Here is a 24682-nt window from a genome sequence, read left to right as displayed (position 1 = left end):
CAGCACCACAATGCCAACACAATTGCTTTCCGCAATTATCATGGCTATATGCTATTACTAGTATTTTCATACTGCATAAAGTAATAAATGATTTTCAAAGAAAACAATAAATCGTGAGGTGTCCTTGACTGTATCCAGTATCCAGTATGCAGCACCCCGTGTTTGCAACCTGCCTATTAGCACACGCGCTTTGCATGCATGGCGATTACTGCGCCAAAACCCCCTAATCACGCGCCGATTTAATGATATTCACAAACGTAATCTCCAAGCACCCGTGCATTGCTCTATATATAGAGAGATTTCTGAAGACCCAGTGTGGCAAAAGAAAAACATCTCTCCAGGAGTAGGAAATACCAGTGCTCCCTCTACCTCTCGCGTTACCTGTGGTAGCAAACAACAACCGCGCGAGATCGACCATGGCGACGGGCCACCTCCGTGCCTTCCTGGTTTTCGTCCTCGTGCAGGTCTGCCTGCTCCTGATCATGGTCGCATCGGCGAGGGTGCAGAGCAGGCCTGTGGGCTTGGACGGGATTCCCCAGTGCTGCCTCTACCACCCCGAGTGCTGCCAGCGCCTGACGGCGGAAGCCCGGCTCCCCGCCGCCGTTCTTCCCTGACGGCCTCGCCTGTGGCGGCCTGTGGGGTCGCTCTCCTCCCTAGAACTGTGTCCCTGAAGGGAGCACAGATTCTACTGGATCTGCATACGTCGAAATGATTCTGCTGCTTTTCACGTGTCTATATATGTTTCAGAACTTTTTCCGGTGATTCCAATCTTGTTGTGATGTGAAACCTTGGGTAATAAACTGGGAGGAGATTGTTGTCAGTTCTCAGTTGTTTTGTAAATTTGTTTTCATTCTCATTGTTATGAGTACCGACGCTTTGACCAGCGTCTAGACTTTATTTTTCCATAAGGGCATCAGATCGTATCATCTATGGATCAAACAAGCAGCTATAAACAACGCTGAAAAATAAAGAAAACACATTGATGTTCCTTGGGGGGGTGATTGTCTCCTTCCTGCCGAACGGGCCCATGGTGCGCTGCCCACTGCTGTTTTCTCCATCGTCGCCAGCATGTTACTGTCGATCATGGATGGTAAGTAATCAAGGCCACGTCCCTGCCATACCAAGGCCCCGAAGAAGAAATGCTGAAGTCGCCGCCGCCGGAAGATCCACAGGCCCTAACCTCCAAAATATTACCTCCATCCCAAATTACTTGTCTTAGATTTGTCTACATACGGTATCTAACACTAAAAAATTATCTATGTATGGATATATCTAACACTAAAAAGTATCTAGATACATCTGTATCTAGACAAATCTAAAAGAAGTAATTCGGGACGGAGGGACTAGTTCGTAGGCCTCATGATCAACGTGATAGGGAGGAGGTCAAAGGACCACACTGTAAAGTGAATCTGTTTTCATCACACCGAGAAACCCACGTGGCCTTGGATTTGGCAGTGTGAATCCGATGGTGTTTATTCAGATCTTTGTATGCTGTAGTGAGTTTTAGAGGAGTCAAACCTCTTTTTTTTACTTGTTGTTTGGTCATTGAAAAAATTCTCAAGACTGCAGATTTTTTTCCTTTGGTTGCTATCTCAGAATAAGATAATGACCAGAGATAATTTGAGGAAGAGGGGGATTCCTAAACCTCTAGAATGTGAACATTGCAAGGAAATTGAGTCTATCTTCCAATTATTTTTTGAATGCATAATTGCACGGAAAATGTGTGGGCTGAGGTCCAGGCTTTTTTTGTGTGTGCATATATGGGATTTCATATCTTTAGAATCTAAATGGTTATGCAACAAAAAAATATGAGATGTTGAATATAGTCTCATCTGCGATCTTGCGAGGATTGTGGCTATTTTGAAATGACTTAGTATTTAACTGACGTTCTTGGTTAATACTCCCTCCATTATGAATTACTTGTCGCAGAAATGGATGCATCTAGACGTATTTCTAGTTCTAGATAAATCCATTTCTGCGATAAGTAATTCAGGACGGAGGGAGCATGAAGCAGGTCAAGTACATGGTTTTGAGAAATCGTCGAAGCTGGAGATTGATCTACAAGGAAAAAGAATGTGGGATGTTGGACAGGTTTATTCAATATCTGATGCATGAGAGAATGTAAAACCCTGATGGAGGCACCTTCATGGTATGGATCAACTGGAGCTAGAGGACTTTCAGCTATGGATCAACTAGAGTAATACGAATTGTGCTCTCTGAGCCTGTGAAGCGAGGAGACTGATGCGAGCTGATGTAATATTTGCTCGACTCCTAGAGGACTTTACTTTTTTTTCCTTTCTTCATCTTTAGTTTGTAGCTTGTCGGCTTGGTTTTTTTTTGGAACCGGACAATAACCCCTTTCCATTACTCATCATAACGGAAATACAACCAGTCCCACATAGTAACCAGGAAGCCTAGAAAGGGAAAAAAGCGGGTTCAAAGCACCACTGGGAAACCCACGACGAACACCCGTCATCGAGCAGTCCGCCATGGGGCGAAAACCCAGTGACACCATAGACTACAGAGCCCTACATAGTATATAAATCCGCCTGGGGTTCTTTTGACCCTGGTTAAGATGGTGCTTTGGTTTAGTAGTTGTATTAGGGCTATCTGAACGTGGTTGTGTTTCTTTTGAAATGGAACCGAGGAGATGATCCCTGATGATGTAGAAAAAAAAAGAAACAACGAGTAAAAACAGCACCTACATAGCTTGCGAATTGTGCCTGTTTTCGCCAAAGGCATGCTACGTCGACGATGACTCGGCACAGCTTACTCAATGACTGGAATTCGACTTTGAAGATCCTGTCGGATCTTACTTTGTACAGCGACCACCAGATGAAAACAACCAGGCACTGCTTAGTTGCATTCTTAGACTGAATAAGCGAGAGAGTTTGGCTGGGCGTTCCACGGTTCCACCAATAAGCGAGAGAGGACACAGAGCATTTCCTTCTAATCTCTTCTTGGTGATAATTATAGGAGAGCAGCTAAAAAAAATAATTATATGAAAGAAGATACACTGAATATTACTCCCTGTCTTATAATATAAGAGCGTTTTTGACACTAGTGTAGTGTCGAAAACGCTCTTAGGTCAGGTGCCATGTATCCCAAGCTACAGAAAACTACCCTCCTTATATTATGGGACTGGAGTAGTAGTACTGTAACAGTTTCCTCTGTTTGGTTGAGAAGTGATAGATATGGTCCAGCAGTGAAGCGCAGCTCAACCAAATCCCCGCCAAGGCATCTATGATTGGAATGTTTGGAAGGATAACAGCACCATAATCCCAAGAATTGGAAGCTTTAGTCTATTCTGCCAATCCCCCACGATTCTCCAGCATCCACATCTGCTACAGTAAAACTATGCTCATGCAACAAGGAACGCTGCTCAAACGTTCAGGTCAATTGCCTGTCCGTAATACTCCTATACATCGCAAACAAATCTCCTATCGACAGTACATAGTACATTGTAAAAAAAAAAATCTGCCTGTACCTACCGTACGGCTATACGTTGCGCCAGTTCAGTAAGATTGCGTTGAATTGAAGTCCCTTGCCTTAGTTGCTTCAACCCCAAGTTGTATTCTGCTATCAGATTGTATCCTAAGAATCTCTATGTTTCCCATGCATAAGCAACCTATCAACACTCTGAGCTGAAACGTAAGAGGACTAAATTGCCCAGACCGTAGGGCTACTGTTAAGGCAACAATCGAGGGCACCTCATGTCATCTTGTCTGCCTTCAAGAAACAAAGCTCAGCTCCATCGACATGTTCATTGCGGCTTCCATTGGCGGAAATAGGCTTCGTGGCTTCGCACAGCGGCCGGCTAAGGGGACCCGTGGTGGTATTCTCCTACTTTGGGATCAAGGCCTCCAGGAGGTCTCTGACATTGCCACATCTTCTTATTGTTTGTCGGCCATGATACGCATCCGGGATACTGGAGCTACATTCAAAACCACTTCGGTGTATGGTCCCACCGACTCGGCGCGCAAGGATGCCTTTTTTGCGGAGCTCCTTAGCCACAAGCCGCTGCCGGGAGTCGTTTGGTTGGCCTCAGGCGACTTCAATCAAATTTATCGTGCTAGGGACAAAAATAAGAGAAACGTGAACACAAGTAGAATCAACCGCTTCCGTGCGACACTGCAGTCTTGTGAGCTTAAGGAAATCCATCTTCAGAACAGGCGCTTCACCTGGAGTAACGAGCGATCCAATCCAACCATGTGCAAGCTAGACTCCTTCTTCTGCAATGCAGAGTGGGACACCACATACAACACCCACGTTCTCCACGCGCTTTCGTCCTCCTTGTCGGACCACTGTCCGCTGCTCCTGGCAGATGACAAAGGACCCAGACGTCCCCGCTCCTTCAAATTTGAAAACATTTGGGTCTCCTTGCCTGGGTTCGCTGAGGTGATCCAAACGGCCTGGAACGAGCACGTACCCCACTCGGAGCCCTATCAAGTCCTTCATCATAAGCTCAGAAAAACCGCCCTCCGCCTTTCGGAATGGAGTAGAAAAATGTTCTCGAAGGCCAACGTCCAACTCCATGCGGCTCTGTTGGTCATCCTTTGGTTGGACATTGCTCAAGAGACGCGTCTCCTCTCCCCCGCCGAGTCCGACCTTCGGGCTAGACTTAAACGACGAGTCATTAGCCTGGCGGTCCTTCAGAGATCTAGGAAGAGCCAGTGTGCGAGGGTGGCCAACCTCAAAGAAGGGGATGCGAACACAAATTTTTTCCATCGACGTGTCAATGCCAGGAGAAGAAAAAACCATATTCACCGCATCAAACAGGCCCACAGTTGGGTGACTGAGCATGGGCAGAAGGAGAAAATCATCCACGACCACTTCTCCGAGGTCATGGGGCGGATTGGTACCAATAGTAACATAGACTTTAACTGGGATGAGATCGACATCCAGCATCACAATCTCCACGCTCTTGGCGTTGTCATCACTGAGGAGGAGGTCTGGGCTGCTATCAAAGAAATGCCCAACGACAAAGCTCCTGGCCCAGACGGCTTCACCGGCATTTTCTTCAAGAAATGTTGGGACCTCATCAAGGTGGACTTCATGCGAGTCATCCACTGCTTTGACTCCCTGCGCACGAACAACCTGCAATGGCTAAACTCTGCCAATGTGGTCTTATTGCCCAAGAAGGACGGCGCTGAGGGGATCTCGGACTATAGGCCTATCAGTCTTATCCACGCCGTTGCCAAAATCATCGCCAAGGTGTTGTCCATTCGCCTAGCGCCGCTCATGGATGCTCTGGTTTCCAATGCGCAGAGTGCATTTATCAAGAAGAGAAGCATTCATGATAATTTCATGTATGTTCGCAACTTCGCTCGACGGCTGCACAAGTGCAAGACTCCAGCTCTATTATTCAAGCTGGACATCAAAAAGGCTTTTGACTCAGTCCGATGGGAGTATGTCTTGGATCTCATGCAACGCATGGGGTTCCCTGATAAATTCAGAAATTGGATTGCGGCATTGCTTTCGTCCTCGTCCTCGCGCTTCCTCCTCAGCGGCCTACCTGGCCCCCCCATCAGGCATGGACGTGGTTTTCGCCAAGGAGACCCCATCTCTCCTCTGCTCTTCGTCCTCGCAATTGACCCGTTGCACAAGATCCTCGACTTGGCTACGCGCAAGGGAATCATTCATAAGATCCGTGGCCGAGGTACAATGGCCAGAACCTCCCTCTATGCGGATGACGCCGCTGTGTTCATGACGCCAATTAAGAGTGATATTGACAACCGTGCAACCATCTTAAAAGGCTTTGGAGACGTCACGGGCCTTTGCACCAACTTCCACAAAAGCTCTGTCGTTCCCATTCGATGCGCCAACCTTGATCTTGTGAGCATTCTCAGCAGCATCCCGGCGACCAGGGCGTTTTTCCCTATCAAATACTTGGGCCTCCCACTCTCGGTTTCGAGACTGAAAAAGTTGACTTCCAATACCTCCAGGACAAGGCAACTGGAAAATTGGTCACCTGGGATGGGCAGAACATCACCACCATTGGGCGCACGGCCCTTGTTCGCTCTGTTATCACCTCTCAGGTTGTGTACTCCATCACACCACTCACTGTCCCTCAGGGTTCCCTTGACAACCTCAACAAGATTGAGCGAGCTTTTCTTTGGTCCGGCTCTAACAAGACCACCGGTGCCAAATGTAAAGTCAACTGGGACATGGTCTGCCGCCCCACCAGCTATGGGGGTTTGGGTGTTCTTAACACCGACAAATTTACTCGTGCTTTGAGGCTCAGATGGCTTTGGTTTGAATGGAAAGAGCCGTCCAAGCTCTGGGTCGTCCTGGGCAACCCTTGCACCGAGGAGGACCGTGATTTTTTCTACGCCTCCACTTCCATTATCGTGGGCAATGGGGCCAAAATGCCTTTTTGGGACTCCCCCTGGCTGCTTGGCCGCAAGCCGAAGGACATTGCACCTCTCGTCTTTGAGGCCTCGAGGAGAAAGAACTGGAAGGTGCGAGAGGCTATTAGAGAGAATGCTTGGATGCTTACGATCAGACGAGACATTACCATCACTGGCCAGCATGTGCGGGAATTTTTCACCCTCTGGATGCTCATTCATGACATACACCTTGACATCCACTCCGAGGATGACATCATTTGGAAGCACTCTTCGGATGGCTCATATTCGGCGTCCACTGCATACAAGGCACAATTTCTAGGTTTGATGCTTTCCCCCATGGACTCCATGGTCTGGAAAATGTGGGCGCCCCCAAAGGTCAAATTCTTCTCTTGGCTGGCCTTACAAGATCGGATTTGGACCGCCGACAGGCTAGAGCGACGTGGCTGGGACAACTGCGGTCTTTGCCCACTCTGTAAGCAGGTGCAGGAGTCGGGCGTCCACCTATTCGCCAAATGCCGCTTCACCTTGAGGCTTTGGCGGATGCTCATTGACAAGTATGGGCTTGCGCATCTGGACCCTTCTGACTGGCACCTTGAGGATTCCCTCCTCTCTTGGTGGGACAAGCGCACCAATTCGAGCATTCCAGATCGTCGAGCCATGGCCTCCCTTACCATGCTATCCTGAACAATTTGAAACGAAAGAAACGCTAGAGTCTTCCGCCACAAAGAGACGCCACCGCCAATCCTTCTCAAGCTTATTATAGATGAGGCCAACCTATGGGTTACTGCAGGGGCTAAACAATTAGGGAAAATTGTATCTCGCGAATAATTGTCATGCCGTACCTCGGCCTTGTGTAACTCTACAAAACTCTATTCTCCTCTACTTTAATAGATGAGGCAAATCTTTTGCCTCCGTTTCGAAAAAAAAAGTCTTGAAAATGCTCCTTATAGAGAAGTACTCCCTTTAACAGGAAAAAACGTTTTTATATTATGTGACGGATCACGGAAAAAGTATAAGGCAATAAAAGTAAATAAATCTTGTTCGATAAATTTTCTTCACGCGCGATCATTGAATACTAAGAAAATCACTAAAGAAATCTATAGAGCAGACTGATAAAAGAAATCCGAATCAAATTATCACACATCCTTAACTCGCTCGATCGTCACATCCGACGATAGCAGAGAACATAAAAAACATGGGTACCACCGCAAGTTGCATATTTATTCATCGGCATACACGATTCCCTATGACAACTTCCTACTGCAGGTGACAGACCTGAAAATGGAATGGAGCACCGCCTTGCCCGTCCTCCTCGCCACCGCCCTGCGCCTGGATCCGTTCTTCGCCTTCGCCGGCGCCGATGTCCTACTCCTGCTCCTACCGGTTGCCGCCGGTTCCTGTGCACACGGCGATGCCATGAGGTGGTTGTCGAGCACACGGTACACGGAGGCAAGCTCTACGGAGTCATACAACTGGCTCCCACAGTCCCACCCACGGCGGAACACCGCCGCGACCCCCTCCTCCCCCTTATGTTCCTTCCGCTCTCCTTCCATCCCTGCTAACCCACTACCGCTCATCAGGAACCTCTTACTGCCTTGTTATTATACCATCACGAGTCACCGAGCGAATCTGGCCTGATTGAGAATGTACGAGCTTTAACGTGTTTCCCGTTTTTGTCGTTCTTCAATGTATTGGTTGTTGAATGTACGAGAATTTATTATGACAGACCCCGCATGGGAGGAGACAGCTCAACGCGTCGGAATTTTCCAGGTGGTGATAAATAGTAGCGTGTTTCTATCTTCTAGTTATGGTAAGTAACGAAGAGTCGATCCCCAGTATACTTCCACATTAATCTCTGGGTTGTTGTTAGACGCGCGAATTTAGTTATGAACATGTCAACGTCGTTGTCTTGTCCTTGCACATTCACATATTCTTGCTTCCACAGCCAAGAAGAGCCAAAATGATGGATGGGAAGGATCACACATCCACTGAGACATTACGCTCTAAAAATCTGAAAGATTAAAAACACTACCCTCCATGCCTCCGTCCCGGTTAGTTCTAGAAAAAATGCCTCCGTCCCGGTTAATTCAGAGCTAGTGGCGGAGTTCGGACCACAGAGGACATGAGTTTTCAGATCGTGCGAGCCTTTGTTTAGGTGATCCTTCCCATACATCATTCTCGAGCGTCATCGTCAGAGTCCCATTACATTTTCTTTCTTGTACTCCCTCCGGTTCTTTTTACTCTGCATATTAGAATTCTCTCAAGACAAAGTTTGACCATATTTATATGAAAAAATATCAACATCTGCCATGCTAAAGTTATATAATATGAAACTTTAAGTCATGACACATCTAGTGGTATTGATTTCAGATTGTGAATGTTGGCACTTTTTTCTACAAAGTTGGTCAAACTTTACGAGGCTTGACTTCAGTCAAATCTTATATGCGAACTAAAAAGGACCGGAGGGAGTATTTCTCTCCGGTTTTGAGAAGGTTCTAAAGGCTCATTTTTGTTCTTTTATGTGTTGTCCTGATTGGTTTTGCCAATTTCCTTCGTTTTTCTATTTACTGTTCTTATTTTCCAACTAACTTTTTACCTTTTTCCTTCTTCAATCCCCAACCATTTCTATAATTCAAGAAAAAAATGTCAATTGACAAACATTTTGTAAGTTTGGAAACATTTTCACATCCATGAACTTTTTAAAAATTTAGGAACATTATCCAAATTTGTCAACATGCTTTTTAGTTCATGAACATTTTAAAATTTGGAATATTCTTTAAAGCTGTGATTATTTTTAACATTTTGAAAGCATTAATCACGATTTTTTTTGGGATGGGGGGAGTAGTATCATGTAATGAATAAGTGTCGCTGGTTTAGCACAAAACTGTACTAGCTTTGTACTAAATCAACGGCACTTTTGTTGGGGAAGGGAGGAGTGGTATCATGTAATTATGTGTTACTATTTCACCTAGTGTCTACACAACTATACCATGTGATAGTCATCGGGTGTGATACCAACTACACTCTACACTGAATCCGCTGATTTATGAAGTTTGGAGAGGACAAAGGCGCCATCTTCATTTCTGAAAAGAAATCAGACGTACACTTGTTTTGACACGGGGTAAACCAATAATCAGACTAAATAAGATGTTGCTCTAAATAGGCAACTCCATGCCTATTTTGTTTTTAAATGACATAATTCCCGCTTTCAGATCATATAGGTGGCCATGTAAAGGTATTTTTAACCCCATTGGATAGCCAATTTGTAGTTTACTCAAGCTCCAAACAATATTTACAACAGGTTATATTTTTAGGTGAGAACAATATCTTGAATGTGGAGAAGTATACGAAAGATTTACAAGAAACGATGTTCATGAGTGAGCCGTGACATACCAGTCCATTATTGTTCTCCAGATGAAAGAAGCCATCATGGCCTTGAGCATTCTTAAACTTGTAGAGAGGTCCAGAAGCTGATGATAGAAGTTTTGTAAGTAAAGAAGTACATGCTTCAGGGAGTAGAGATAATAATCTGATTTGGTTTACTCTTAAGATCCATATCTTGCAAGGAAGTCCGTTCAAAAAAAAAAATCTTGCAAGGAAGAGAACAATAGCTTTTCAACAAGCATTAGTACAGCTTTTCAGTAGAATCATATCGATGTATGCAGATTGTAGATCCAGTAGAATGTATGCTCACGTCACAGACACATTTCTAGGGAGGAGAACAACCCCCACAGGCCGCTGCAGGCGAGGCCGTCAGGGAGTACCGGGTAATGCTAGAGATACAGATAGTTACAGGGGGTTTGCAGGCTGATGAATTTGGATTGGAGATTAAGGGGGAGGAGGGGCCCATCCCCATGAAAATTTGGGGGAGGTTAGTTAGAAAGAAAAAAAATCATAGTCAGCGTGTAATTGCGTGTAACTCTTTGTATGTTTACGAACTAATCTCTGGTTGAGATGGTTAGGTGGACAGTGGTATCCCTAACCCACCAGGGTTCAAATCCTGATGCTCACATTTAAGATGATATGCCGACTCAGTCTCTCGAAGATGCTCATAGAGGTAGGGTGTGCGTGTGTGCGTTCACAACCGTGCATCGTTCTATATGTCTAGAGATTCTTGAAGGCTTAGTGTGGCAGGAATTCCGGCGATACGCTTTCAGTGGGAGGAGACGTTCCCGTCGACTACGAGGCGCCTACGGTGACTTCGTAAAATCTCAAGATGATATGCCGGCTCAGTCTCTCGAAGGTGCTCATAGGGGTAGGGTGTGCGTGTGTGCGTTCACAGCCGTGCATCGTTCTATATTTTTTCGATAAAGGGCGATTTTATTAATTCAAAATGTAGCATCAAGTGGATACAAAGCATTATGAGTAACACCCGGCCTCTGCATAACTAGGATGCACACAGCCAAATCCGAAAGTCCGACAAAAAAATCATCAAATAAAAACCGACAAAACGGCAACAGTAGAGTCCTATAGACCGACACTATGCCTATGTCGAAGGAGGTGGTGGGTCGATCCGAAGGTTATGCTGCCACCCATGTCGGGAAAAAACCTCCATAGCCACCTGCTCCAATCGCGTACACACCGCCTTGAACAGCTGTTGGTACTCCAGTCGTTATAGAATAGACCACGTACGTAGCGAGTGCGTACACCGGAAAATAACCTGCAAGGAAGAAGCATTTTTTCCATTGAAAAATAAATCATTTCTACATAGCCAAAGCGACCAAATTAAGGCATACGCTCCCACCCTTATTAGCGTTTTGAAACTATTTGGAATACCGTCCAACCAATGACCAAAAATATTGGCAACACTTGTGGGTGGATGCAAATTTGACGCTATTTGGATGAGTGACCACGTAGAACGTGCAAACTTACATTGAAAAAAGAGGTGTTTGATTGTCTCATCATGAGTACAAAAACAACACTTCTTATTCCCTTGCCAGTTGCGTCGTGCGAGGTTGTCTTTATTAACACAACTCCCCTACGAAGATACCACATGAAAATTTTCACTTTTAGTGAAATCTTGGACTTCCAAATTTTCTTGTTATTACTCACAGGTATCTCAGAATGTGTGAGCGCACGGTACATAGAGTCTACAATGAAATACCCAGATGTAGTAAGGTTCCAGCGAAACACATCACGACCTTCTGTCAGGTTAATCGAATCCAACCTGGATAAAAGATTATGCCATGACACAAGTCGGGGGCCAATCAAATCCCGTTTGAACGAAATATTCGGTGGGGATGAATTGAGCACCTGTGCAATAGTATTATTCTTATCGCGAGCAATGTTGTATAAGGCTGGATATTGTTCTCGGAGACTAGCATTGCCTAGCCATATGTCCTCCAAAAAACGAATCTCCGACCCGTCCTTTATCGCGAAAGACCCAAAGCGAAAGAGATGTTTATTTGTCGCCATTAGGCCAACCCAAAAGTGCGAGTCGCCGGGTTTCCAAAATGCCTTGGACACCGCCTTTTGGCCTAGATACTTGTTGCGCAGCATGGTTTGCCAAACCCCATTCTCAGTAAGAAGTTTGTGTTGGAAATATGCCCTAGAGGCAATAATAAATTGATTATTACTATATTTCCTTGTTCATGATAATCGTTTATTATCCATGCTAGAATTGTATTGATAGGAAACTCAGATACATGTGTGGATACATAGACAACACCATGTCCCTAGTAAGCCTCTAGTTGACTAGCTCATTGATCAATAGATGGTTACGGTTTCCTGACCATGGACATTGGATGTCGTTGATAACGGGATCACATCATTAGGAGAATGATGTGATGGACAAGACCCAATCCTAAGCCTAGCACAAAGATCGCGTAGTTCGTATGCTAAAGCTTTTCTAATGTCAAGTATCATTTCCTTAGACCATGAGATTGTGTAACTCCTGGATACCGTAGGAGTGCTTTGGGTGTGCCAAACGTCACAACGTAACTGGGTGGCTATAAAGATACACTACAGGTATCTCCGAAAGTGTCTATTGGGTTGGCACGAATCGAGACTGGGATTTGTCACTCCGTGTGACAGAGAGGTATCTCTGGGCCCACTCGGTAGGACATCATCATAATGTGCACAATGTGATCAAGGAGTTGATCACGGGATGATGTGTTACGAAACGAGTAAAGAGACTTGCCGGTAACGAGATTGAACAAGGTATCGGGATACCGACGATCGAATCTCGGGTAAGTATCGTACCGCTAGACAAAGGGAATTGTATACGGGATTGATTAAGTCCTTGACATCGTGGTTCATTCGATGAGATCATCGTGGAACATGTGGGAGCCAACATGGGTATCCAGAACCCGCTGTTGGTTATTGACCAGAGAGTCATCTCGGTCATGTCTGCATGTCTCCCGAACCCGTAGGGTCTACACACTTAAGGTTCGGTGACGCTAGGGTTATAGAGATATTAGTATGCGGTAACCCGAAAGTTGTTCGGAGTCCCGGATGAGATCCCGGACGTCACGAGGAGTTCCAGAATGGTCCGGAGATAAAGAATTATATATAGGAAGTGCCATTTCGGCCATCGGGACAAGTTTCGGGGTCACCGGTATTGTACCGGGACCACCGGAAGGGTCCCGGGGGTCCACCGGGTGGGGCCACCTGCCCCGGGGGGCCACATGGGCTGTAGGGGGTGCGCCTTGGCCTATATGGGCCAAGGGAACCAGCCCCAAGAGGCCCATGCGCCAAGAGAAGAGGGAAAGAAAGAGTCCTAAAGGGGGAAGGCACCTCCGAGGTGCCTTGGGGAGGAGGGACTCCTCCCCTGGCCGCACCCTTCCTTGGAGGAAGGGCCAAGGCTGCGCCTCCCCCCTCTCCCTTGGCCCTATATATAGTGGGGGGAAGGGAGGGCAGCCCAACCTAAGCCTTGGCGCCTCCCTCTCCCTCCCATGACACATCTCCCTCCTCCCGCAGCGCTTGGCGAAGCCCTGTTGGAATCTCGCTACTTCCACCACCACGCCGTCGTGCTGCTGGATCTCCATCAATCTCTCCTCCCCCCTTGCTGGATCAAGAAGGAGGAGACGTCGCTGCTCCGTACGTGTGTTGAACGCGGAGGTGCCGTCCGTTCGGCGCTAGGATCATCGGTGATTTGGATCACGACGAGTACGACTCCATCAACCCTGTTCTCTTGAACGCTTCTGCGCGCGATCTACAAGGGTATGTAGATCTACTCCTCCCTCGTTGCTAGATGACTCCATAGATAGATCTTGGTGACACGTAGGAAAATTTTGAATTTATGCTACGTTCCCCAACAGTTTGAATAACCATTTACTGAGTAGAGCCTCATTCTTGACCTACAGGTCATGAATTCCATGGCCATCTTGGTCTTTCGGCCTACAAACCACGCTTCATTTGGTCAGCCTGTATTTTTTCTTTTCACCGTTTCCTTGCCAAAAGAATCTAGATCTAAAATAGTCCAGTCTTTGTAGGACCCCTTTTGGGAGTTGAAAAAAAGAAAGCATATAGAGAACCATATTTGTGAGGACAGAGTTAATCAAAACCAACCGTCCCCCAACCGAGAGCAGTTTGCCTTTCCAACTGCTCAACCGTTTCTCTAGACGCTCCTCTACATGCTTCCACTCCGCAATGGTGAGGCGTCGATAATGAATCGGTATTCCCAGATATTTAATCGGGAATTGTCCATGTGCGCAACCAAAAAGGTCAGCATAATCGGTTGCCGCCTCAAAGACTTCTCCAAAGCAGAACAATTCATTTTTATGGAAGTTTATTTTGAGACCAGACATTTGCTCAAACGCTGAAAGCAAGAGTTTCAGGTTTCGAGCCTTGTCTAGATCATGTTCCATAAAAAGAATTGTGTCATCGGCGTATTGCAAAATAGAGAGGCCACCATCCACAAGGTGTGGCACTACTCCTGCAATCTGGCCGTCCTGCTTTGCGCGTTCAATCAGAATAGCCAACATATCAGCAACAATGTTAAATAACATTGGGGACATGGAGTCACCCTGCCGTAGGCCTTTTTTTTGTCTGGAAGTAATGGCCTACCTCATCATTGACTTTGATGGCAACACTACCTCCAGTTACAAAATTTTGGATCCACTGGCACCATTTATCTGAGAAACCTTTCATTCTTAGGGCCTATTGGAGGAAAGACCATTTAACCTTGTCATAGGCTTTTTCAAAGTTAATTTTGAATATCACTCCACTCATGTTTTTCCGGTGCATCTCATCGACGGTCTCATGCAGGACTACTACACCATCGAGTATATTCCTTCCTTGCATGAACGTCGTTTGAGATGGCCGGACAACATGGTCAGCTACTGCGTTTAACCTATTCGTAGCCACTTTGGTAAAAATCTTGAAGCTGACATTAAGGAGGCATATGGGTCTGAACTGTTGGATCCGTTCGGCCTCCTTAATCTTCGGCAACAAGACAATCTCGCCAAAATTCAGCCTGAATAGGTCAAGCCGATCATCATGAAGACAATTGAACAACTCCAAAAGGTCAGTCTTGATGATATCTCAGAAATTCTGATAGAATTCCGCGGGGAAACCATCAGGGCCTTGAGCTTTATTGTGTTCCATTTGGAACACAGCCGCTCTCACCTCCTCTTCTGAGAAAGGTGCCGTGATGATATTGTTCTCTTCTGCCGTGACTTGTGGAATATCATCTGTTCGGGTCACGTCAAGGGTGACATTCCCTTCATCCGGCGCTCCGAATAGAGATTTATAGTATTTGGTGATATACCTTTTGAGCTCCTCTTGACATTCGATCCGCCCCTCATCCTGTTGGAGACTATGAATACATTTCTTCCTATGGCGACCATTGGCGACCAATTGAAAGTATCTTGTATTGCTATCTCCCCTGAGGATGAAGTGGGCTTTGGACCTATGGTAGTATTTGATTTCCTCTTCTCGTAGAAGACGGACAACCTTCTCATTAGATTGCTTTTTCAATTCAATCTCTTGTTCAGATAAGGTGCGGGTATCTGCAATTTTGTCGAGGTCATCAATGATGGTACAGAGGCGCTGCTTTTCCTTTTTGTATAACCCGTTGGTGTGTTTTGCCCATCCAGAGAGATGTTGCCTCATGGCCCTTATTTTAAAATTTCATCTCTGAATTGGTGTATGACCAACGGAGGGCCTCTCCCAAACATTCTTGATTATGTCTACAAAACCTTCCCGATGCAGCCATCCCAATTCAAATTTGAACGGGCAACGGGTAGGAAGGTTCGTAGAATTAGAGTCAAGAATGATCGGCACATGATCCGATAATGCCTCGATTCGTTCTAGGGCTCGCACTGTTACCATAGGAAATTTTAGCTCCCATTCGGTATCCATGAGTACCCTATCAAGCTTCTCGTACGTCGGCATAGAACGGTTATTAGCCCAAGTGAACTGCCGTCAGGGCCGGCCTTGTGGGGGGGGGGGGGGGGGGGGGGGGGGGGGGGGGGGGGGGGGGGGGGGGGGGGGGGGGGGGGGGGGGGGGCAGCCCCGGGCCCCCAAAATCCAGGGCCCCCCCTGAGGTATGTATGTAGGCCTATGGCCCGTAGTACTGCAGACTAGCAGGCCGATCGCCCGATCCCAGCGGCCAGCGATCGAATCGTCCGTTCTCAGGAAAGGTAGCGAGAGATCCTCAGCAAAAAAAGAAATATAGCGAGTAAGCTGGACGGTTCCCTTCCCGTTAGGCCGTTACGTTCGACTATTCCATCAGGAATAGTTAGGCAACGATTCCCACGTCCCAGCCCTAGCTGCTAGCCGTAGCCGCCGACGCTGTACACACACGCACGCACAGTCGTACAGATGCACTCTCACCTTGCCGTCCTCTGGTAATTTCCTTCCTAATCTGGTTATGTTCGCCGCCGATTTCAATTCTGAGGCCCCCATCTTCACGCTCCTTTGGCCTTTGCAGCTTTGCTCAATTGCTCTCCTCTCCTCTCAGTCGTCTGCAGACTTTAGAAACGTACAGATTATAGAAGTTCGATCATCAGGACTCAAGACATCAGCTTTGAGGTATATTATTCATACAACAAATTCTTTTGTTCAGGGCTGGCACCGTTCAACAATTGATACAATTATTATTTTCAGCATTTTGTTTGTTCTCATGCCGCCCAGCAAGAGGAAATATCCATCGCGTAGCGACAAAATGAAAAAAGAAGAAGTGAATAAACTGATACACTCACAACACAGAGGTATTTACAAATTTCTCAAGCCAAGTAATATTGGTGCTTCCACTACTTCGCCAAACCAAGATATTGCGTTGGCGATTGTTGCCATAGTGGAAGAGCAACAAACTAATGAAAATTCGGACTCTAATCAGCAAGAAGAAAATATCAACTCCAACATCGGTGATAACAATGTAAATGGCTCCGAGAATGTAGGTAACTAGTCGGATGCCACTGAGTTAAGGTCAGCTTTGTCTGAGTTACATCATGCTTCTGACACTGATCCTTAAGAGAAAAGTGATGCAAAAAAATTATTTGATGCACTTGGTCCCTTTGAGTTTCTAGTTGGTATGATCATCTGGCATGATATTCTATAAAGTTAGCAATATGTTGCAATCGTCAACCATGTGCATTGACTCCGCTTTGAAGCAACTAAAAGGTATAACACAATATTTTGGGTTTTCTTCAAGTTTGAGCATCGCTAAAGTTATTGTAACTTAAGTGGGAATAGAGCCATTGTCTCCTGTGAAACGTCGTGCTACGAGGAAGAAATAGTTTGACGAAAGTGATTGTCAAGAAGAAATTCTAGAAGCTAAGAAGGCTTTCCGAGTTAAATATTTTAATGTTTTTGGTTGATATGGCGACCAGTTCTTTGAATGACAATGAACTTGAAGAATGTTGCCCAAAATTTGCAGAAACTTTCTCTCTTAATGGTTCATCTGATGTTGAGGTATACGATCTTATTTCTGAATTGAAGATTATGAGATTCACTTTGCCAGATGGGGTAATGTCTGCTATGGAGATTTTCGGGTGTGTCAAAGAAGTTCATTGTTATCCTAATATCTCCATTGCCTATCGCATCTTGTTTACTATGCCTGTGACGGTCGCATCGGCTGAAAGAAGCTTTTCAAATTTGAAATTATTGAAGAATTATTTGAGGTCACCAATAACTCAAGATAAGTTAAATGGTTTGGCTACATTATGCATCGAGGAGAAATTGTTGGATGAGATTGACATCGACCCCATCATAAATGACTTTGCATCGAGGAATGTTAGAAGAAAATTTTAAGGTAATATGTATAAATTATTTGATACACATACTGATTTTGGATCATTTAAGTGTTACTCATAATAATTTGTATATACGTTTTTTACACAAATTTATGTATACACAAGGGCCCCCAATTTTTAGTTCGCCCCGGGCCCCCGAAATCTCAGGACCGGCCCTGACTGCCGCCCCGACATACAAGCCTCCCGAAGATCCAAACTGTCAATTACAACATTGAATAGGAAATGCCAATGAGATAAATGTCTAGAGATTCTTGAAGGCTTAGTGTGGCAAAAGAAAAGCATCTCTCCAGGAGTAGGAAATACTGGCATCAAATTTGCACGAGTACAAACCATTTAGTTTGTCAAGAACCAACTTCAAATCCTTCATTTTCTGTGTACCCTTCATTCGCATCCAAGATAAATGAGTAGTCCGGATAGACAAGACTTGTATATATCATTCAGAACAGCTATATCCGAATTCAAATTTTCTCCTACTTTTAGCTAGCTTCAAGGTTCCAAGCCCTTGTTGTCGTTATTTTGCGGCCAATTAGATTCTTATTTTCTGAAATACTACCTAACTTCAGCAATTTCGATTAAGCAAGACGTGTCTAGGGAGGGCATCGGCCACTTCTCAGAGCACCTCGCACTCCGGACTCCCTAGGTGGATCACACTTCAAACGCGACAATGTTTTGTTTTGGAATTTGCGATAGGTATTTCAACCTCATGCGACCAACTGTCCACCTACATGTATGGCGATTTCATCATGGCCAATATCCTCGCGGTGCCGGTTTATTTGTTGCCTACATAAATCAGTAAATTCCTTTCAAGAAGAAGACAATAAATCATGAGTTGTCTATGCATATCCAGTACGCAGCACCACAATAACGACATGGTTACTTTCCGCAATTATCATGCCTACTATATGCAATCTCCAAACATAAAGTGATATTCAAAGAGGACAATAAATCGTTAGTTTTCCTTGACTGTATCCAGTATGCAACAGCTCGTTAGTTAGCATTCTTATCTTCCAACTATCATACGAAATCTGTTAGTGATGTGGCGATATCCTCGTGGTGCCAGTTGAAGGGCAAGCAGGCACTGCCGTGTGGATCTCTTGTATTTGCAAACTGCCTATCAGCTAGCACACGCGTTCTGCATGCATGGCCATCGCTGCACCTATATAAAGAGATCCCTGAAAGTCTGAAGACCCAGTGTGACAGAAGAAAAGCATCTCTCCAGGAGGAAATACCTCCCTCTCCTTCTCGTGTTGCTATTTGTGCTAGCAAAACAACAACCGAGACCATGGCGATGGGTCACCTCCGTGCCTTCCTGGTTTTCCTCCTCGTGCAGGTCTGCCTGTTCTTGATGATGGCCGCGTCGGCGAAGGTGCATGGCAGGGCTGTGCCCGGAGTTCCCGCGTGCTGCTCCTACCGCCCCGAGTGCTGCGAGTGCCTGACGGCGGAGGCCCCGCTCGCCGCCGCCGTTACTCCCTGATGGCCTCGCCTGCGGCGGCCTGTGGGGGTCGTTCTCCTCCCTAGAAATATGTCCGTGACGTAGGATCTGGAATCTGCATACATGTATGATTCCGCTGCTTTTCATGTCTCTCTCTATATATATGTTTCAGAACTTTACATTCCAAGCATGTTGTTGTGATGTGGAACCTTGTTTAATAAAGTGGGAGGAGGATATTGCTGTCAGTTATGAGTTGTGTCCCAATTGGCACGTAATAATGCTTTGACCAGCGTGGATCCTGAGGGGAAACGAAAGTTGGGATGTCTAGATTTTAGTTTTTAGTTTTTAGTTTTATGTATAGTTTTCTAATAGAAACAACATTTCATGTGGTGTTGTCTTGGGGCGTAATGTCTTTTGTTCTCCCCCAACAGCACATTGTGTCGTGGTGTGGTCTCTTTGAGTGCCTCCGTGACACACATGAGTTGTAGTGTGTGCTTGACCGAACGATGTCTTCCTGCTACCTCCTCGGCCACGTCCGCGTGTCCAAGCAGAGAGCGCCGATGAGGAGGGAGCAGGGTAGTTGGGTGCGGGCTGCTGCTTGTAGACCCGTTGGTGCCTGATGTGGAACTTGACGTGAATGGTCACTTTAGTGCTACAAGTTATGGTGTATATTAAAGTGGTGCAAAAATTTAGCTTCGCGATGCAAATACAGCACAAAACCTCATTTGTATACGTCCACCGTGCTGACAAGGCATGCCAGCGTGGCATGGGTCGCTGTCAGGATTGAGACCACCTATATATATTCCTTAGACAATATAATTTTTGACTTGTAAGTGTTGGACATGATTTTTCGTAAATCATAAGTATTTTGTTTCCTAAAGTTCATAAACATTTTCGAAAATGTTAAAATGTTTATATGCTGGGTGAATATTTTATAAAAAACATGAATATATAAAATTATACAAATACTTATCTACATATATATAAATAAATGTTCATATAATTTTAAAGATATTAATTTAGTTTAAAAAGGTTAATATTTTATCTTTATAAAAAATGCCACGGGCAACCTCGGGTACGATCTTTATTTTTATTAGTATTCTTGTTCCTGGGACAACTTATTGTCATTTATTGTTTTCAATATATTTAAACTTTATATAAATACATTAATTTTTTTTTAAATTTTATGAATATTTAGTTAAATATATTTTATGTTGTTTAAATATATTTAAATAAATGTTCCTATAATTTGAATTAACGTTTTTAATAAAATATTAATGTAATATATAAATTTTTCATGCTTTTGGAAAATGTTTATGTTCTTTTAGGAAACAAAATATTTATGCTTCATGAAAACTCATGTGCACATTTATAATTAAGATATTATATTTTCTGAAGAATGGAAATGCGGCCTCAATATAAAAGAACCATTAGCCTATGTATATTTTGTTTTGAGCAAAATTAGCCTATGTATAAGAAAAAATCTTCGTCGGGTGTTGGTTTGCACTCTCAGATAGGAGGTCGCTGGTTTGACTGTTGGACCTTTTTCATTCAAGTTTAGAGTTTTAATTTATGTTGTTAGGCAAAACTATTATAGAAAATATTTATTCTTGTAGAGCACTAAATGTCACCAAGCCTGGTTGTTAATCGCCAACGTAGGCACCTCGTCGTCGACGGGAACGTCTCCTCCCACTAAAAGCGCATCATCGAAAATCCTGAAATAAATCTAGGAATAATGCGAGCACCAGGATTTGAATCCAGGTTGGGAATACCACTGTCCACCTAATCAACTCAACCACAGATTGATTCGCATTTACACTGTTAATCTAAAGAATGTATAACTTACAGATCCCACTTCAACAACAAATGTCGTTGGCTGTTACGGTAAGGCACGCTCCGAAATATTTGAGAGCTTTTCCTCTTCATGCGATTTGTGCTGTTTCTGGCAGGTGGGCCTCCCAGTGTTATTTTGTGGAAAAAAACAAATAAAAAACTGATTTTTTTTGGCAAAAAGAGTAGGCCCCACAACGTGTCCCCATCGTCTAGTCATTGACAGCGGGCCCCAAGCCACGTTGGCATGCCTTGTTAGCGCGGTGGACGTATACAAATAAAGTTTTGTACTATATTTGCACCGCGAAGCCAAGTTTTTGCACCACTTCAATGTACACCACAACTTGTAGTACTAAAGTGACTATTTACACCAAGTTCTAGCACCAGTGATGTAATTGACTCTTTTCAAAACATCCACGTCACAAATGTTGGCCATGTCTTTATTCATGTACCTGGGGTTGCTCTACTTCACAACCTGGACTAAGACAAAGCCCGGGCTCATGCTCGTCGCCTTCTACTTCCTCCTCACCTTGTCAGCGCCATCAGTACGCGTTCTCCTCCCTTTCTCTTCTCCAGTTTTCACATGTAATTAATTTTGGTTGTGGTTGCGGGAGCGAATTCTTGTGTGTTTTGCAGTGAACATTGCATAGTAACGTGTCGCTGAGTACACCGTGGAAAGCAATGGCGACGAATGATGAAAAAAAACACTGTGCTTTTCCATTGACAATAGAGGAGAGCAACAACAAACCTTCTAAAAGCAACTAGTATTGTTCAAGTGGTTTAGAGAACTAAATAATGCACTACTAGTTGATTTAGTGAAATTTTGATTAATTAGCAGCTCTACTTTTTCATTAGCTGGGGAGAAAGAGCGTAGCAAAGAAATAAAACTGCACGAATGAACGAGGGTTCCAACTCTCACGCAACAAAATACTCCCTCGCCTCCAAAAGGAGGAGGCCTGATTCATCTATGATTAAACTCGCTATCAAAACCACGGTCATCAATTTCACCTAGGAAGTTTGGCGATTTTGTTCCTTTCCATTCCAAACAATGTATACCATGATGCAACATCTTCTCTTAATGTGATCTCCCAATTTGACGTTATTTAGTGATTTTCTAAAGGTCTATACTTCTGTATTGGTAGATATGATGTTATACATGGAAATTAATTTCCATTTTATTATGATAAATCGAGCACCGTAGATTGTACCATGTAATCGGGTGAATGGCATGGACCGGTTAAGTGTTGGATCGGGTGAAGTAGGACTCCCCTCCCCACTTTCCTCGCTGACACGCAGGCAGAAGGGAGAGAAGATATTTTTTGCGGCAACAAGAGAGAACAATTGATATGTACTCAACCCGCTCATATCTCATGCTTGGTGGAATTTAGAAGCTTGTTTGGCTGCTCATCCTCCAATCTTCATCCACTACATCGATCTCCCCTGCTAGAACTAAAGATTAAAGAAGTAAAAGTTTTCAGCCAGCATGGTTGGAGCCGTTTAATCTCTATTGTGAGGTTATCACTAGTAGAAAATAGGGCTTTGGTCCTGGCCAGATCAAAGCATTAGTCCCGGTCGTGTTACGAACTGGGACAAATGGGTGCATCCGTCCCGGTTCGAGCGGCTAGGGCGCCGGCTGGGCCTCGGCAGGCACCAGTCCCGGTTTGTCTGACCCATTTAGTCCCGGTTCCAAAGACGAATCAGGACTAAAGGTCCTCGCTCCTGGCGCAGCCCTTTTAGTCCCGGTTGGTGGCTGGAACCGGGACTAAAGGTCAGTCTTCTGTACCGGTTCTAGCCACCAAACGGGACTAAAGAGATGCATATATATATATGCTCGCCCCTACCCGCTCACTCCTCTGTTTTTTGGCCGACCGGCGTGTGGGAGGTGTGTGCTGCTTGATATGTCTCCAACGTATCTGCTTTTCCAAACTCGTTTGCCCTTGTTTTGGACTCTAACTTGCATGATTTGAATGAAACTAACACGGACTGACGATGTTTTCAGCAGAATTGCCATGGTGTTATTTTTGTGCAGAATAAAAAGTTCTCGGAATGACCTGAAACTTCACGGTGATAACTTTTCAAATTAATAAAAGATATTGGCGAAAGAATCAGCACCAGGGGGCCCACACCCTAGCCACAAGGGTGGGGCGCGCCCTCCGACCTTGTGGGCCCCCTGGACCTCCACCGACCTCAACTCCAACTCCATATATTTACTTTTGGGGAGAGAAAAATTAGAGAGAAGGATTCATCGCGTTTTACGATATGGAGCCGCCGCCAAGCCCTGTTCTTCCTTGAGAGGGCAGATCTGGAGTCCGTTCGGGGCTTCGAAGAGGGGAATCCGTCGCCATCGTCATCATCAACCATCCTCCATCACCAATTTCATGATGCTCACCGCCGTGCATGAGTAATTCCATCGTATGCTTGCTGGACCGTGGTGGGTTGGATGAGATTTACCATGTAATCAAGTTAGTTTTGTTAGGGTTTGATCCCTAGTATCCACTATGTTATAAGATTGGTGTTGCTATGACTTTGCTATGCTTAATGCTTGTCACTAGGGCCCGAGTGCCATGATCTCAGATCTGAACCCTTTATGTTTTCATGAATATATTTGTGTTCTTGATCCTATCTTGCAAGTTATAGTCACCTACTACGTGTTATGATCCGGCAACCCCGGAGTGACAATAGTTGGGACCACTCCCGGTGATGACTATAGTTTGAGGAGTTCATGTATTCACTAAGTGCCAATGCTTTGGTCCGGTACTCTATTAAAAGGAGGCATTAATATCCCTTAGTTTCCAATAGGACCCCGCTGCCACGGGAGGGTAGGACAAAAGATGTCATGCAAGTTCTTTTCCATAAGCACATATGACTATATTCGGAATACATGCCTACATTATATTGATGAACTGGAGCTAGTTCTGTGTCACCCTATGTTATAACCGTTGCATGATGAATGCCATCCGACATAATTATCCATCATTGATCCATTGCCTACGATCTCGTTTCTTATTGATCTTTTCTAAGTTACTTTTCCGTTGCCACTGTTATGATTGCTACAATACTACTACTCTTACTTTTGCCACTGTTACCGTTACTTCCATACTACTTTGCTAGTAATATTTTGCTGTAGATATTAAGTCTTTTAGGTGTGGTTGAATTGACAACTCAGTTGCTAATACTCAAGAATATTCTTTGGCTCCCCTTGTGTCGAATCAATAAATTTGGGTTGAATACTCTACCCTCGAAAACTGTTGCGATCCCCTATACTTGTGGGTTATCAAGACCTTTTTCTGGCGCCGTTGCCGGGGAGCATAGTTCTATTCTCTGAGTTACTTGAGATTTATATCTGTTGATCACTATGAGGAATTTGAAAGATCAAAGAACCAAGATTTTTCCCTCAACTACGAGGGGAGGTAAGGAACTCCCATCTAGCTCTGCACTTGATTCTCCTTCTATTTTGAGTAAACTTGTGACACCTACATATGCTATTGATTCTGATATGTCGCATGTTATTGATGATGCCACTTCTACTATGCATGATGCTTATGATGAAACTACTTCTTTGCTTGATAATACTGTGCCACTAGGTGAATTTCTTGATGAACAACTTGCCAGGGTTAGAGAGAATGCAATTACTGAAACTGATGATTATGATTCTCCCCCTAGATATGAATTGCATGTTGTTCCTGAAGGTCATGTTATGGATGAAGAAACTTCTAGTGACTTATTTGCTTGCAATGATGGAGAAGATCTTAAAAAATTGTTAGCTAAGCTGAAAGAAAAATCCTTGAATGCTAGAATGAAATATGATCCCGCTTTTGCTACTTCACCTATCTTTGTTACTGATAAGGATTATGAATTCTCTGTCGATCCTG

The 24682-nt window shown here is 44.6% G+C and overlaps 1 non-coding gene across 1 annotated transcript; it reads right to left on the bottom strand.

Moving 5' to 3' along the window:
- Positions 1-22469: 22469 nt before the first annotated feature.
- On the bottom strand, positions 22470-22592 carry LOC125533360. The gene has a single exon (XR_007294241.1). It is a non-coding gene; the product is annotated as a small nucleolar RNA SNORA5 (small nucleolar RNA).
- Between the last annotated feature and the right edge of the window lie 2090 nt (positions 22593-24682).

The sequence above is a fragment of the Triticum urartu genome, chromosome 1 (assembly GCF_003073215.2).
Source record: "Triticum urartu cultivar G1812 chromosome 1, Tu2.1, whole genome shotgun sequence".
NCBI classification, from domain to species: Eukaryota; Viridiplantae; Streptophyta; class Magnoliopsida; order Poales; family Poaceae; genus Triticum; species Triticum urartu.
Note: the sequence above shows the minus strand (reverse complement) of the source record. Positions and strands in the feature narration are given on the sequence as shown.